At 37.4% G+C, this 15,183-nt stretch overlaps 4 pseudogenes; all 4 read right to left on the reverse strand.

Annotated features, from left to right (window-relative positions):
- Positions 1-3,970: 3,970 nt before the first annotated feature.
- LOC105004648 lies at positions 3,971-4,919 on the reverse strand (annotated as a pseudogene).
- A 3,558-nt stretch (positions 4,920-8,477) lies between these two features.
- LOC105004658 lies at positions 8,478-9,785 on the reverse strand (annotated as a pseudogene).
- A 2,015-nt stretch (positions 9,786-11,800) lies between these two features.
- LOC105004639 lies at positions 11,801-12,721 on the reverse strand (annotated as a pseudogene).
- A 1,969-nt stretch (positions 12,722-14,690) lies between these two features.
- The window catches only part of LOC105004669, a 1,991-nt pseudogene continuing 1,498 nt past the window's right edge, over positions 14,691-15,183 (reverse strand).

Genomic DNA, 15,183 nt, shown 5'->3' on the forward strand with positions numbered 1-15,183 from the left:
ACCTTCCAGAAGCCTTCTTGTTGACACTCACCTTGGTTGACCAGTGCATGCACCACCAGAAAGGACCCTGAAGCAGAATGATCAGCCAAAGACAACCTGGAAACCAATTCCATCAACATAGAGCCCTAGCCTGTGAGTTGCAAGGCAGGGTAATCCTCCTGGGCTCCCTCACCACCCTGGCCTCTGCCTGGGGGTCCCTTCCCAATAAAGTCTCTTGCTTTTTCAGCGACTGTGTCTCCTCTGACAATTCATTTCTGAGTGTTAGACGAGAGCCCCCTTTTGGGATGTGGAAGGGGTTTCCCTTCCTTAAACTTTTCTGCTCCTCCCTCCTGACTTGACCACAGAAACCCAAGGCCATGTTCAGTGAAGCAAAAATTATCAAAGGAGGACTATTTTGAACAGGACCAGGGGACAAAATAAATGGTTGAAGAAAATGTCATGGAAAAAACTCGCCTCAAGAAAGCAATCAACCATATGTGACAATTATTGTTCAAATCATGTCTGACTCTGTGACCCCATGGACTGCAGCACAGCAGGCTTTTCTGTCCTTCACTGTTTCCCTGAGTCTACTCAACTCATGTCCATTGAGTCGGTGATGCCATCCAACTTCTCATCCTCTGACACACCTCCTCTTCCTGCCCTCAATCTTTCCCAGCATCAAGGTTTTCTCTAATGAGCTGTCTCTTCAAATCAGACTGAGTATTGGAGCTTCAGATTCAGCACCAGTCCTTCCAGTGAATATTCAGGGTCAGCTGCTTTCTGAATAAAGTCATTTTCCTTGTCTCAACGCTTTATCTCTCAGATTCATTCATTGGCCTGTCGTGTGGAGAGCAGAGCAAACTTGGACTCAGTAACAAAAGGGTGCCTCCTAGAATTCTGTTCCTCCCTATTTTTATTGCAAAACCATAAGACGATGCCAAAAACCATGAAACTCACCAGTGGAAAATATCAAAGCCACCTGTCCCTGAATGATTGTTTGCAGTGAAGCTTCACCCTAAATTAGGATGTGTATGTGTTTGTCACTCAGATATGCAGATGACACCACCCTTATGGCAGAAAGTGAAGAGGAACTAAAAAGCCTCTTGATGAAAGTGAAAGAGGAAAGTGAAAAAGTTGTCTTAAAGCTCAACATTCAGAAAACTAAGATCATAGCATCTGGTCCCATCACTTCATGGGAAATAGATGGGGAAACAGTGGAAACAGTGTCACACTTTATTTTGGGGGGCTCCAAAATCACTGCAGATGGTGATTGCAGCCATGAAATTAAAAGACATTTACTACTTGATCAACCTAGATAACATATTAAAAAGCAGAGGCATTACTTTGCAACAAAGGTCCGTCTAGTCAAGGCTATGGTTTTTCCAGTAGTCATGTATGGATGTGAGAGTTGGACTGTGAAGAAACTGAGAGCCGAAGAATTGATGCTTTTGAACTGTAAGGTTGAAGAAGACTCTTGAGAGTCCCTTGGACTGCAAGGAGATACAACCAGTCCATCCTAAAGGAGATCAGTCCTGGGTGTTCATTGGAAGGACTGAAGCTGAAGCTGAAACACCAATACTTTGGCCACTTCATGCGAAGAGTTGACTCATTGGAAAAGACTCTGATGCTGGGAGAGATTGGGGGCAGGAGGAGAAGGGGACGACAGAGGATGAAATGGCTGGATGGCATCACTGACTTGGTGGACATGAGTTCGAGTGAACTCCGGGAGTTGGTGATGGACAGGGAGGCCTGGCGTGCTGCAATTCATGGGGTCGCAAAGAGTCGGACACTACTGAGCTACTGAACTCATCTGAACTGAGCCTCCAACTCTTTGGAAATATTCTGCTTTAGAACACTCAGATCTTAGAAATGCAGGAGTTTCCTATCTTTGTCAGAGTTTAACCAAGTTAGCACAGATGTACTACTTTTTTTTTTTTCTGCTCTCCCTCTGCATAAATTATCCAAGAACATTCTTCACACTCATCTCCCACATTTCACATAGCCATTGAACTAAAGTGTGAATGCACTCACCTGGCCACAGGTGATTGAGTCCACAGTGCCTGTTATACAAAGATGGCTCAACCAAACTATTTACTTCAGCTCTTTAAATAAGAACCAAGAGAAAGTGTTTATCTCTCTTTGTAGTGTATTTTCTTTTTTTTTTAGACTGGGAATTGTTTTCCATATCTTCCTCAGTATTGACTGGAGAAAATTTAAAGTCAAACATCAGGGAGATAGATGATAATCAAACAGATGTATAAAAATATGTATGCAATTTTCATCCTTCCGTTTTCCTAATGACTGACACACACAATGCAACCATGACTAATAAATTATATTTTTACTTCTTATTTGTTTTATAACAAAGGCAAACATGATAATACAATTTCAGGAGATTTAATGCTTTGAGCCCAATTCACAAATTCAGTTTTTGACATAGAAATGTTTCTGTAGAAGGGCTAGTATCACAAAGTTTAAAGAGAATGCTAACATAAGTACTCATCAATTTCCCATCCAAGGCAGTAAATTATATCTCAGTTTAGCAAAAAATGACCACATTTCTGTTTTCTGGTGTCATACTTTCCATTTGGCCTATATCCCATATAATTTCAATAATCTTATTTGTTTTAAAATTATTTCTATAAGGCTAAAGATTGGCAATAGAGCTATCTAATTACAATGTTATATATTTGCAACCAACTCCAGTATTCTCACCTGAAGAATAGAGGAGCCTGGTGGGCTACAGTGTGTGGGATGGCAAAGAATTGGACAAAACTAAGCAACTAACATTGCAACTACTACTACTTATTTGCAATAAAATTATGTGCACATTAACCTACACAGCTTACATATTTTCACATAAATTCAGCTACTTTATGATGGCATTTTTATTCTTCTGTACTTAGCCATTTGCATTTTACTTTCTTGGCATTATACTGTTTATTGTCCTTTGAAACATGATTATCTGAGTATGTGTACATGTGTCTTTGTGTTTATGTACTAATATTTGGAAGAGAGTAAGTGAGAGAAGGATAGGAAACTTTTGAGAAGAAAATAAAGAAGAGAAGAAAAACTATCATAAATGTGTGCATTCAAATCAGAGAGCTGCTTTTATAGATAGCACTCTTTTACACCAATTTATATTTTTTTTCCTTAACAGATATGTGTGTTTTTCCAGGGATAAAGGAAATGATAGTTGGTATGTTTACTTCTGCAATTGAAAGGATATTCCTGAATTTATACTTAAGCAACTCTGCAGGAAATAATTCCATAAATAAAACTGGAATCTATTTTAATGTTTAAAAAGTTTGATATATGTTGTATATAACACGCTCTCACAGACTATAAATTGTGAAAAAAACATGCATCATGAAAAAATAAATTGACAATTGCAAATACACGGCATGGTCAGTTTCATGTGATATTGTCACTTTCGACTCTAAATACTGAATTGCTTATTTTCATAACCCAAATTTCTTTACAAATTATCCCTATTTCTGAGAACCTAAAAGAAAAATAGAATGATTCGATGACACTTCCATAGTTTTATATAAAACTTTGGTAATTTCACTTATATCTAATTGGATACGTGTATGTGAAAATGAATGGACTTGATTAATTAGAAAATATTCTTTTTTTCTTTTTTTTAATATATATTTTTTTTATTTTTTATTTTTTTTCTAATTTTATTTTATTTTTAAACTTTACATAATTGTATTAGTTTTGCCAAATATCAAAATGAATCCGCCACAGGTATACATGTGTTCCCCATCCTGAACCCTCCTCCCTCCTCCCTCCCCATACCATCCCTCTGGGTCATCCCAGTGCACTAGCCCCAAGCATCCAGTATTGTGCATTGAACCTGGACTGGCAACTCGTTTCTTACATATTCTAATGAAAAACTAACTTGAATTCAGCTTTCCAAATTTCAATTTAATTTGAAATTAAATTGCTCTATTTTATTTAAAGTACTCTATTTAATGCAGAAAATTCACCAAATAATTCCAGAGGTGAAAGGACTCTTCCTAGTAATTACATTCCATAAACCCTTCTTTACTTCCCTGTCCTGGAGACTGTAGATCAGAGGATTCAACATGGGGATCACCACTGTGTAGAACACAGAAGCTACTTTGTCCTGAGTCAAGGAGTAGCTGGAGGAAGGTCTCAGATAAGTATAGATGGAGGTGGAATAGAACAGGATGATGGCTGTCAGGTGAGATGCACACGTGGAGAATGCTTTGTGCCTTCCCTCCCCTGTATGCATACGGTAGATGGAGAAGAGAATGTAGAAGGTGAGGATCATAAGCAGAGTTCCGACCATATTCACACCAGCAAAAATGGACATGATACTTTCATATAGGCATATGTCAGAACAAGAGAGTTTGAAAAGTGGGGGACTGTCACAGAAGTGATGGATGACATTGGAACTGCAGAATGACAAGCTGCTCACATAACCTGTGTGAATTACAGAGTTCAACAGTCCTGCTCTAAAAGCCCCTGCTGCCATTTTCAGGCAGACCATCCTGGACATGATCAAGGAGTAAAAGAGAGGGTTGCATATGGCCCCATAGTGGTCATGGGCTATTAACCCAAAAAGGATGCATTAAGTTGTGGCCAAGGCTATAAAGAAGTACATCTGCAGAAAGCAGACAGATTAGGAGATGGACTTCTTCTCTGATAATAAATCTACCAGCATCTTTTGGGTGATGGTGGATTAATAACAAACATCTACAAAGGACAGGTTAGCCAGGGAGAAGTGCATGGGTGTGTGAAGTCGGGAATCAGCTCTGATTAAGAGGATCATCCCAACATTTCCCAAAACTGTCATTGTGTAAATCACAAAAAAGAAAAAAAGAAAAAGAGGACAACCTGCTGCTCCTGTGTGTCCGCTAATCCCAAAGGATGAACTCAGTCAGCAGAGTATAGTTTTTTCTGGCCATTTGTCACAGGTATAGTATGTTTAAACTTACATTAGGTGCCAATATTTCATTGTCCAAATTTTACAGGAAATAGTAGTAATAAGAATGAGGTTTAGTGGTTAGCATATAGAAAAAATAACCCATAGGGTAATTGGAGAAGGCAATGGCACCCCACTCCAGTACTCTTGCCTGGAAAATCCCATGGACGGAGGAGCCTGGTGGGCTGCAGTCCATGGGGTCGCTAGGAGTCGGACATGACTGAGCGACTTCACTTTGACTTTTCACTTTCATGCATTGCAGAAGGAAATGGCAACCCACTCCAGTGTTCTTGCCTGGAGAATCCCAGGGGCGGGGGAGCCTGGTGGGCTGCCGTCTACAGGGTCGCACAGAGTCGGACACGACTGAAGCGACTTAGCAGCTAGAGCATAGTAAATACTGAAAAATGATGCAATAGTTAAATTAGTTCAAAAAAATGAATGAATGTTTGAAATTATTAAGCAGTTGTATCACATTTGGGTTGAGGAATTAAAAACTACTGGTCAAGGTCCACATATTTCACTTTAGATTATTATTATTATTATTTTGCAAATCCAGTATCTATGTTACATTCTTTCTCTTCTAATCCACATACAAAATAAAATAATACATTTGAATCAGTTCTAATGAGGTGGATGAAACTGGAGCCTATTATACAGAGTGAAGTAAGCCAGAAAGAAAAACACCAATACAGTATACTAATGCATATATACGGAATTTAGAATGATGGTAGCAATAACCCTGTGTGCAAGACAGCAAAAGAGACACTGATGTATAGAACAGTCTTTTGAACTCTGTGGGAGAGGGAGAGGGTGGGATGATTTGGAAGAATGGCATTGAAACATGTATAATATCATATACGAAACGAGTCGCCAGTCCAGGTTCGATGCACGATACTGGATGCTTGGGGCTGGTGCACTGGGACGACCCAGAGGGATGGTACGGGGAGGGAGGAGGGAGGAGGGTTCGGGATGGGGAACACATGTATACCTGTGGTGGATTCATTTTGATATATGGCAAAACCAATACAATATTGTAAAATTAAAAATAAAATTAAATTTAAAAAAAAGAATATAGAAGTGTCCTTGCTGAAGCCTCTCCCATATCTTCTGAACAGACACTTAACTTTAACTCAAATACATTTTTTTCCTTCTCCTCAAGATCACTCTGTATGTTCTTCAACTCATTAATTCATGCATCACCACCTGGAAGTTGCTTTTGTGTTCTCCAAGCAGCAAAAGTAGCCCATTTCAAATAACCAAAAATTGAGCATATATTATATTGTTAAGAGGAGGAGAACAAGGCAACCTACTCCAGGATTCTTGCCTGGAGAGTTTGATGGACAGAGGAGTCTGGTGGGCTACAGTCTATGGGGTCACAAAGAGTCAGACACAACTGAGTGACTAAGTATAGCACAGCTTACTGTTAAGAATGATTTTGTAGTAAACCTAATAACCATTCTCATCATAAGCCACACTATCAAATGAATGCCATATAGTAACAGACACTATACTGAATGACAGAGCCAAGTTTTTATTGCATTCTTCCCAGTACTAACCTATTTGGTCAAGTATTTTCTTTTTTGTCAAAATCCCTAATAAATCAGTTGAGGCACAAAAATAAAAAGAAGAAAGTTTTCATGTTTTAAATGAAATTAAAAGCGTGAAAACTTGAATTAGCTCTTTGTAAAAGTTTAAGGCAGCTTCTGATTATATACATATTGCTGCCCCTTAATTTTGTTCTCCTTAAACAGCATTGGGTGCACTTGGGGACTGGTTTATAGATTTTGATTGTGAAATGAATCATCTAAAAGCAGAAACTTCAGTCTCAAAACTAATTAAAATGTGATCACACACAGAGAGATGGAATCAAACACTAGTGTGATCTTCATCATAACATGGTTCCTGATCTCTTTTTTAAAGTTTTTGCTTTATTTAAAAATGGTTATTTAATTGCCTCTTTCTTTGCATAGTTAGCAGCTTAGTCCAAATGTGTATATAACCTACTACCATACTACTGTCCTTCCCTGTGTGGGTTTGTGTGTATCCCTCCCCTTAGCAGAGTAATTTTAACTTTCATTCCACATTTGTTCTTGAGTGAAATTAATCAGAAGAAGAAAATAACTACTAACCTCATGCCTAGATGAATATTTATTGACCAAGATGAACAACATGGACCACAGATGGTTGAGGTGGATGACAATTTCATGACAGGTCATGAGGTCAGCTCTGCCATACCCCAGATGACTTGAAAATCACAGCTTCTATCAGCTGCAGCTTCAGTAGCAAATGCAAGGGAAAGTTCTGGGGAATTCCCCTCCAAAAACTTCAGGTATGGTTATTATCTTAGCAAGCCCTGCACACCACTCAATTTCCTCCCAGATTCTACAAAGGCACTCCCATTCCGCCTATATTGTTGTTGGTGGTGGTTTAATTGCTAAATTGTGTTCAACTCTTGTGACCCCATAGACTGTAGCCTGTCAGGATCCTCTGCCCATAGGGTTTTCCAGGCAAGAATACTGAAGTGGGTTACCATTTCCTTCTCCAGGGTATCTTCCTGACCCAGGAGTCGAACCCAGGTCTGCTGCATTGCAGGCAAATTCTTCATCGACTGAGCTAGGAGGGAAGCCCAGGTATATATCATTGCTTACCTTTAATATTAAAGTTAACTTTAATGAATTGAAATTGGTATTTGATAGATCATTTACATAGTCAGGAAATCTATGAGACTATTATACAGCATAGGTATCAGTTTCACCCTTTAAACATTGATCTACCTGCTTTGGAACTATTCATTAATTCAACTCTGCCATAGCTGAACATGTGTGTATGTGGCTTTGTGTGTATGCATCAGTTTGGGAAGAGATAAAGCAAGAGAAGATTATGAAACTTTTGGAAAGAAAAGAAGGGAATAGAAGAAAAGTTACTGTAATTGGTGTATTTTAACCAGAGAGCATTTTAAAATAGAACACATTACACAAAGCCACACTTATTCTTTCATAAAACTGTGTATATTTGCAGAGATAAAGGAAATAAAAGTTTAAGCTGTTTACTATTGCAATTAAGATAATGTTCCTGAAATTTTATTTAAATAGCCCCCTCCAGATAACAGTTCAAGAAAATGGAAATCTATTTTACATTTAAAACATTTTGATACAAGATGTATATCAATGGCTTACAAATCTTGAATAGGCAAAAAGGATGGATTGGAAAAAAAATAAACTGACAGTTAGACATATACTACACAATTATTTTTATGTAACATTGTAACTCCTGCCTCTATGTACACAATCCTTTACTTCCCTAAACAAAATATCTCTACAAAGAAGCCCAAGTTTCAGAAAATTGGGGAAAATATACAATGATTAGATGAAATTTCCATGGTATTATATATAAAGTTCAATTAATTTTATCTAATTGATTGTATGCACTTTAATATTATCAGAACATGATTACATAGATTATGTAGTAAGGAAAATAAGTTTGATCCAGGTTTTGAATGCTCAATATATATTCTATTTAGTCAAGAAAACTAAGCTGGCAATCACGGAAATGAAGGGACCCTTTTCCGAGTAATTACATCCCATAAAGCCTTCTTCACTTCACTATTCCTAAGGCTATAGATGACAGGATTTAACATGGGGATCACCACTGTGTAGAACATGGAAGCCACTTTGTCCTGAGTCAGGGAGTATCTGGAAGAAGGTCTCAGATAAGTGTAGATGGAGGTGGAGTAGAACAGGATGATGGCTGTCAGGTGAGATGCACACGTGGAGAAAGCTTTGCGCCTCCCTTCCCCTGCATGCATACAGAAGATGGAGAAGAGAATGTAGGAGTAGGAGGTGAGGATCAGCAGCAGAGTCCCAACTATACTCACACCAGCAAAAGTGGACGAGATGCTTTCATACCAGGCCTGTATTAGAACAGGAGAGCTTAAAAATTGGAGGGGTGTCACAGAACAAGTGATGGATGACATTAGAACTGTAGAATGACAAGCTGCTCATATAACCTGTGTGAACCAAAGTTCAACAGTCCTTCTGTAAAAGCCCCTGCTGCCATTTTCAGGCAGACGGTCCTGGACATGATTAAGGAGTAAAGGAGAGGGTTGCATATGGCCACATAGAGGTCACAGGCCATTAACCCCAAACGGATGCATCCAACTGTGGCAAAGGCTAAAAAGAAGTACATTTCCAGAAAGCAGCCAGCAAAGGAGATTTTTTTTCTTCTCTCACAATAAATCAACCAGCATCTTTGGAGTGATGGTGGAGTATTAACAAACATCTACAAAGGACAGGTTAGCCAGGAAGAAGTACATTGATGTGTGAAGTTGGGAATCAGTCCTGATTAAGAGGATCATCCCAACATTTCCCACAACTGTAAGCATGTAAATCACTAAGAAAAGGCAAAAGAAGATAACCTATAGCTCCAGTGTGTCTGCTAATCCCAAAAGGATGAACTCTGTGAGTGAAGTATAATTTTTTTCTGCCCATTGATTACAGATACAGTATGCTTAAACTTAAATTGGGTGTAAATATTTCCCTTTGCACAATTTGCCAGAAATAGAAATACTGATTAAGTAAGTCATATATGAAAAAGAAGCCTGGGACAACAGTGCATGATAAACAGAGTCAGAGAGAAATTAGCGGGCCAATGAATAGACATTCAATTTTATTAAGCATTTGTCTCTAATAATCTGGAGTGAGGGATACACAAATGACTGGTCTAAATCCACATATATCACCTAAGTTTTTTTTTTTTTCCCTGAATGCAATATCTATGGTTCTATTTTTTCCCGTCTAGTCCACATTCAAAATGCAAAGTACAGAACTATACTTGCCGAAGTTTCTTCCATTCTCTGAGCACGTATTTGAATTTAAGTCACATGCATTCTTCAACTCCAAAATTTATGCATGGCCAGTTGGAAATTGTGTGTTCTCCAAGCAGCAAAAAAATAACCCAGTTCAATAACTGATACTTTGAAATCTATCATATTCTTAATAATGATATTGTAGTGTATTAAGGTACACAAATAACTGTTCTTGTGGTAGCACACACTGTACCTGTTTATGGCTGTGAATGACAGAGACTGCACCAAGTATTTAATAGCATTTTTCTCAGTACTAAATTGTCTAGTTTATCATTTCTGTTTTTACTAGAATCCCTAACAACTAAAGTGAGGTACCAAAAAAAAAAAAAAAAAACCATGAAGAAGACAATTTTCATGTGTCAAATGAAATGTAAAGCAGTGAAACTTTATATTACTTCTTAGTAAAAATCTAAGACACCTTCTGAGTATATATGTATGTTGCTCCCCTTTTATTTTATTCTCCTTGAAGAGGGCTAGGTAACCATGGGGATTGAATTATAGGTTTTAATTGTGTCATGAATCCTCTAAAGGCAGAAACTCCAGCTCAGAAGTATTTAAATATGATCATGTGCAAGTATATGAAATTAAACTCTAGATGGAACTCAGTGATCTCTGTGTTAAAGTTGTTTGCCAAATTAAAAAAAAAAATGTCTATTTAGCTGCCACTTTCTTTGTAGTTTTAGCTTATTCCAATGGGTACACTACTCTCTACCAAATTATGATTCTTCCCTTTGTGTCTGTGTGTGTATGTGCCCCTCCACTTGTCTGGCTGAGTTTAATCTTCAATCTGGCTTTGTTCTTGAGTGAAACAAATTAGAAGGAGACTCTAACTACTAAGTATATCCCTATATGAATATTTTTCTGATCCACTTGGACTATGTGGCCCACAGAGGGCCCTAGGTGTCTGTGACAGGTCATAAGGTCTGTGTTGCCACATCCCCAGTGATTTGAATGCCACATTTTCTATCAGGAGAAACTTCAGCAGCAAGAGCAAGGGAAGGGCCATGAGGAATATCCCTCCCAAAACTGTAATGTGGTTATCATTTTAGCAATCCCTGAATCCTACTCAATTTCCTCCAGAATTCTACTAAGCCATTCAATTGCACCTATATAATATTGCTTACTTTTAATATAATATACAGATTGACTTTAATGGACTGAATTGATAATTGGTAGAACATTTTCATAATCAGGAAATCAATGAGACTGTTGTAAAGAATATGGGTCTGTTTCAAACTTCTAACATTGGTCTAACTGCTTTGAACTATGCATTGATTAAACTTTTCCATAGCTGAATATGTGTGCTTGAGGCTTTGTGTTAATATGTGTATCAGTCTGGGAAAGAAAACATGAGAGAAGAACAGGAAATTTTTTACACGAAAAGACAGGAAGAGAAAAAAAGCCGATGCAATCGGTCCATTCTAGCCAGACAGCAGTTTTCTAAGCAGAACATATTTAATCAAATTCCTACATATTCTTTAATGAATATGTATGTGTTTGTGAGGATAAAGGGAATAAAAGTTGACATATTTACTGTAGCAACTAAATGCTATTTTTATTTTTACTTTAAGCATTAATACATTAATAATTCAATAAAATGGAAATCTATTTTACATTGAAAACTTTTTCACACATGATATATTTTAATCCTTTACAAATCATAAATGGTGAAAAATTCATCAAAAAATAACAATTACAAAAATAATAAGCACCTAGTTTCATGTGACATTGTAAATTTTATCTCCATATACGTGACCCTTTATATCCCTAACCAAGATAGTTTTACATATAAATTACATTTTAGCAACCTACAGGAAATACACACGATTAGATGAAAGTTGCATAATCTTACATAAGTTTGATAAATTATATCTAATAGGGCACATGTTCATGAGAATTACCAGAACATGAATACACAGATTAATCTATAATGAAAATAAGCTTGATCCAGTTTCTGAAAACTAAATTATATATTCTACTTAGTTCCAAAAATTAATCAATCACATAAATGAAGGAATCTTTTGACGAGTAATTACATTCCATAAAGCTTTCTTCAATTCTGTATTCCTGATACTATAGATCGAGGATTCTACATGGGGATCACCATTGTGTAGAAAACAGAAGCCGCTTTGTCCTGACTCAAAGAGTAGCTGGAAGCAGGTCTCAGATAAGTGTAGGTGGAAGTGGAGTAGAACATGATGATGGCTGTCAGGTGAGATGCACACATGGAGAATGCTTTGTGTCTCCTCTCCCCTGAATGCATATGGAAGATGGAGAAGAGAATGTAGGAGTAGGAGGTAAGGATGCCCAGCAGAGTTCCGACCATATTCACACCAGCAAAAATGGAAAAGATGCTTTCATGCAGGTGTGTGTCAGAACAGGAGAGTTTAAAATGTGGGATTGTCACAGAAGAAGTGATGAATGACATTGGGACTGCAGAATGGTAAGCTGCTTGCATAACTGGAATTCAACAGTCCTGCTATAAAAGTCCCCACTGCCATTTCTAGGCAGACCATCATGGACAAGATCAAGGAGTAAAGGAGAGGGTTGCATATGGCCACATAGTGGTCATGGCCCATTAACCCAAAAAGGATGCATTCAGTTGTGGCAAAGGCTAAAAAGAAGTACATCTGCAAAAAGCAGCAAACAAAGGAGATTGTCTTCTTCCCAGATAATAAATCAACCAGCATCTTTGGAGTGATGGTGCAAGCATCTGCAAAGGATAGGTTAGCCAGGAAGAAATACATGGGTGTGTGAAATTTGGAATCAGTCCTGATTAAGAGGATCATCCCAACATTTCCCACAACTGTAAGCATGTAAATCACCAAGAAAAGGCAAAAGGGGAAAACGTGTACCTCCAATGTATCTGCTAATCCCAACATGATGAACTCTGTGAGTGAAGTGCATTTTTTTCTGCCCATTGATTACAGATACAGTATGCTTAAACTGGGTATGCATATTTCCCTTTGCACAATTTACCAGAAATAGAAATATTGATAAAGTAAAACATACATGGAAAAGAAACCTAGAACAACAGAGCATGGTAAACAGAGTCAGGAGAATTAGTAAACAAATGAATAAGCATTAGATTTTATTAAGTATTGGCTCTATTAATTCTGGACTGAGGGATCCACAAATGACTCATCATCTAAATAACACACATCATTTAAGGTTATTTTTCGAATGCAGCATCTATGTTTGATTCTTTCCAGTCTTGTCCATATCCAAATGCAAAGTACAGAGCTATTCTTTCTGAAGTTTTTTCCATTCTCTGAGAAGGTATTTGAATTGAACTGAAATCACTTTTTTTTGTTTTCTCCACAAGTCTGCTGTCTATATGCTTTAACTCCAAAATGTATGCATGGTCACTTGGAAATCACTTGTGTGCGATTCTCCAGGCAGCAAAAAATAGCCCAGTTTGATAACTGATATTTTGACATCTATCATATTCTTAGTGATGATATTATAGTGTATTAAGGTACACAAATAACTGTTCTCCTTTCAAAGCACACTATCAAACTAATGTCTTGTGGTAGCACACACCATACCTGTTTAGGGTGGTGAATGACAGAGACTGCACCAAGTACTTAACAGCATTTTTCTCAGTACTAACTTGTCTAGTCTATTATTTCTGGTTTTTTTCTAGAATCCCTAATAACTCAGGTGAGGCACATAAAAACATAAAGAGGATAATTTTCATGCTATAAGTGAAATGTAAAGCAGTGAAATTTTGAATTACCAGTTTGTAAAAATTTGAGACACATTCTGAGTATATGCATATCACTATCCTTTTATTTTGTTCTCCTTAAAGAGGATTAGGTAACCATGGGGACTAGATTATAAGTTTTAATTGTGTCATGAATCCTCTAAAGGCAGAAACTGCAGTCTCAGAAGTATTTAAATATGATCACATGCATGTAGATGGGAATAAACCCTATATGGAACTTTCTGATCTCTGTGTTATTTCAAAGGTATTTATTTGCCAAATTAAAAAAAAAAAAAGATCTATTTAATTGCCTCTTTCTTTGAAGTTTAAGCTTATTACAATAGTTACATAATCATCTACCAAATTATGATTCTTCCCTTTGTGTGTGTGTGTACCCCTACACTTGTCTGGCTGAATTTAACCTTCAATCTAGCTCTGTTCTTGAAAGTGAGTGTGTTAGTCACTGAGTTGTGTCTGACTCTTTGGGACCCCCTGGTCTGTAGCCTGCTGAACTCCTTTGTCCATGGAATTGTCCAGGCAAGAATACTGGAATGGCTTGCCATTTCCTTCTCCAGGATCTTCCCAACCTAAGGATTGAACCCAGATCTCCTACATTGCACGAAAAGTCTTTAGCAACATGGAAGCTCTGTTTTTAAGTGAAATAAATTAGAAGGAGACACTAACTTATAACTACATGCTTATATGAATACTCATCATATGCAGCTGGACTATGTGGACAGCAGAGGACACTGGATGGTGTGACAGGTCATGGAATCTGCTTTGTTATACCCCAGATGACTTGAATATTACAACTTCTATCAGGAGCAATTTCAGCACCAAGGACAAGGGAAGAGCCACGAGGAATATCCCTTCAAAATGTCTAAGTGTGGTTAGAATCTTAGCAAGCCCTGAATCCCACTCAATTTCCTCCAGAATTCTACTATGTCACTTCATTCCACCTATATATGATTGCTTACCTTTAATATAATATATGGATTAACTTTAATGAATTTAATTGGTGACTGGTAGAATATTTCCATAATCAGGAAATCCATGAGACTGTTTTAAAGGATATGGGTCTGTTTTATCCTTCAAAGATTGATCTACCTACTTTGAACTATGCATTGATTCAACTCTGCTATAGCTGAATGCGTGTGCATGTGGCTTTATGTATAATATGTGGATCAGTCTGGGAGAGAAAATGTGAGAGAACAGGAAATTTTTGAGAAGAAAAGATGGGAAGAGAAGAAAACCTGTTGCAATTGGTGCCTTGTAACCAGACAGCAGTTTTCTAAACAAATACATTTAAACAAATTCCTACATATTATTTAATGAATAAGTATGTGTTTATGGGGATAAAGGAGATGAAAGTCCACATGTTTACTGTAGCAGCTAAATTATATTACTGAGTTATGATTTAAGCATTACAGCCCTAATTCAATAAAGTGGAAATCAACATTGAAAACATTTTCACACACGTGATATATACAATCCTTTACAAATCATAAATGTTGAAAAAATACATTAAAAAGCTGACAATTACAAATATAATACACAGCTAGATTCATGTGACATTGCAAAAATTATCTCCATATGCTGCTGCTGCTGCTGAGTCGCTTCGGTCGTGTCCAACTCTGTGCGACCCCATAGACAGTAGCCCACCCAGGCTCCCCCATC

Source organism: Bison bison, unplaced genomic scaffold (assembly GCF_000754665.1).
Source record: "Bison bison bison isolate TAMUID 2011002044 unplaced genomic scaffold, Bison_UMD1.0 scf7180017858073, whole genome shotgun sequence".
Taxonomy (NCBI): Eukaryota; Metazoa; Chordata; class Mammalia; order Artiodactyla; family Bovidae; genus Bison; species Bison bison.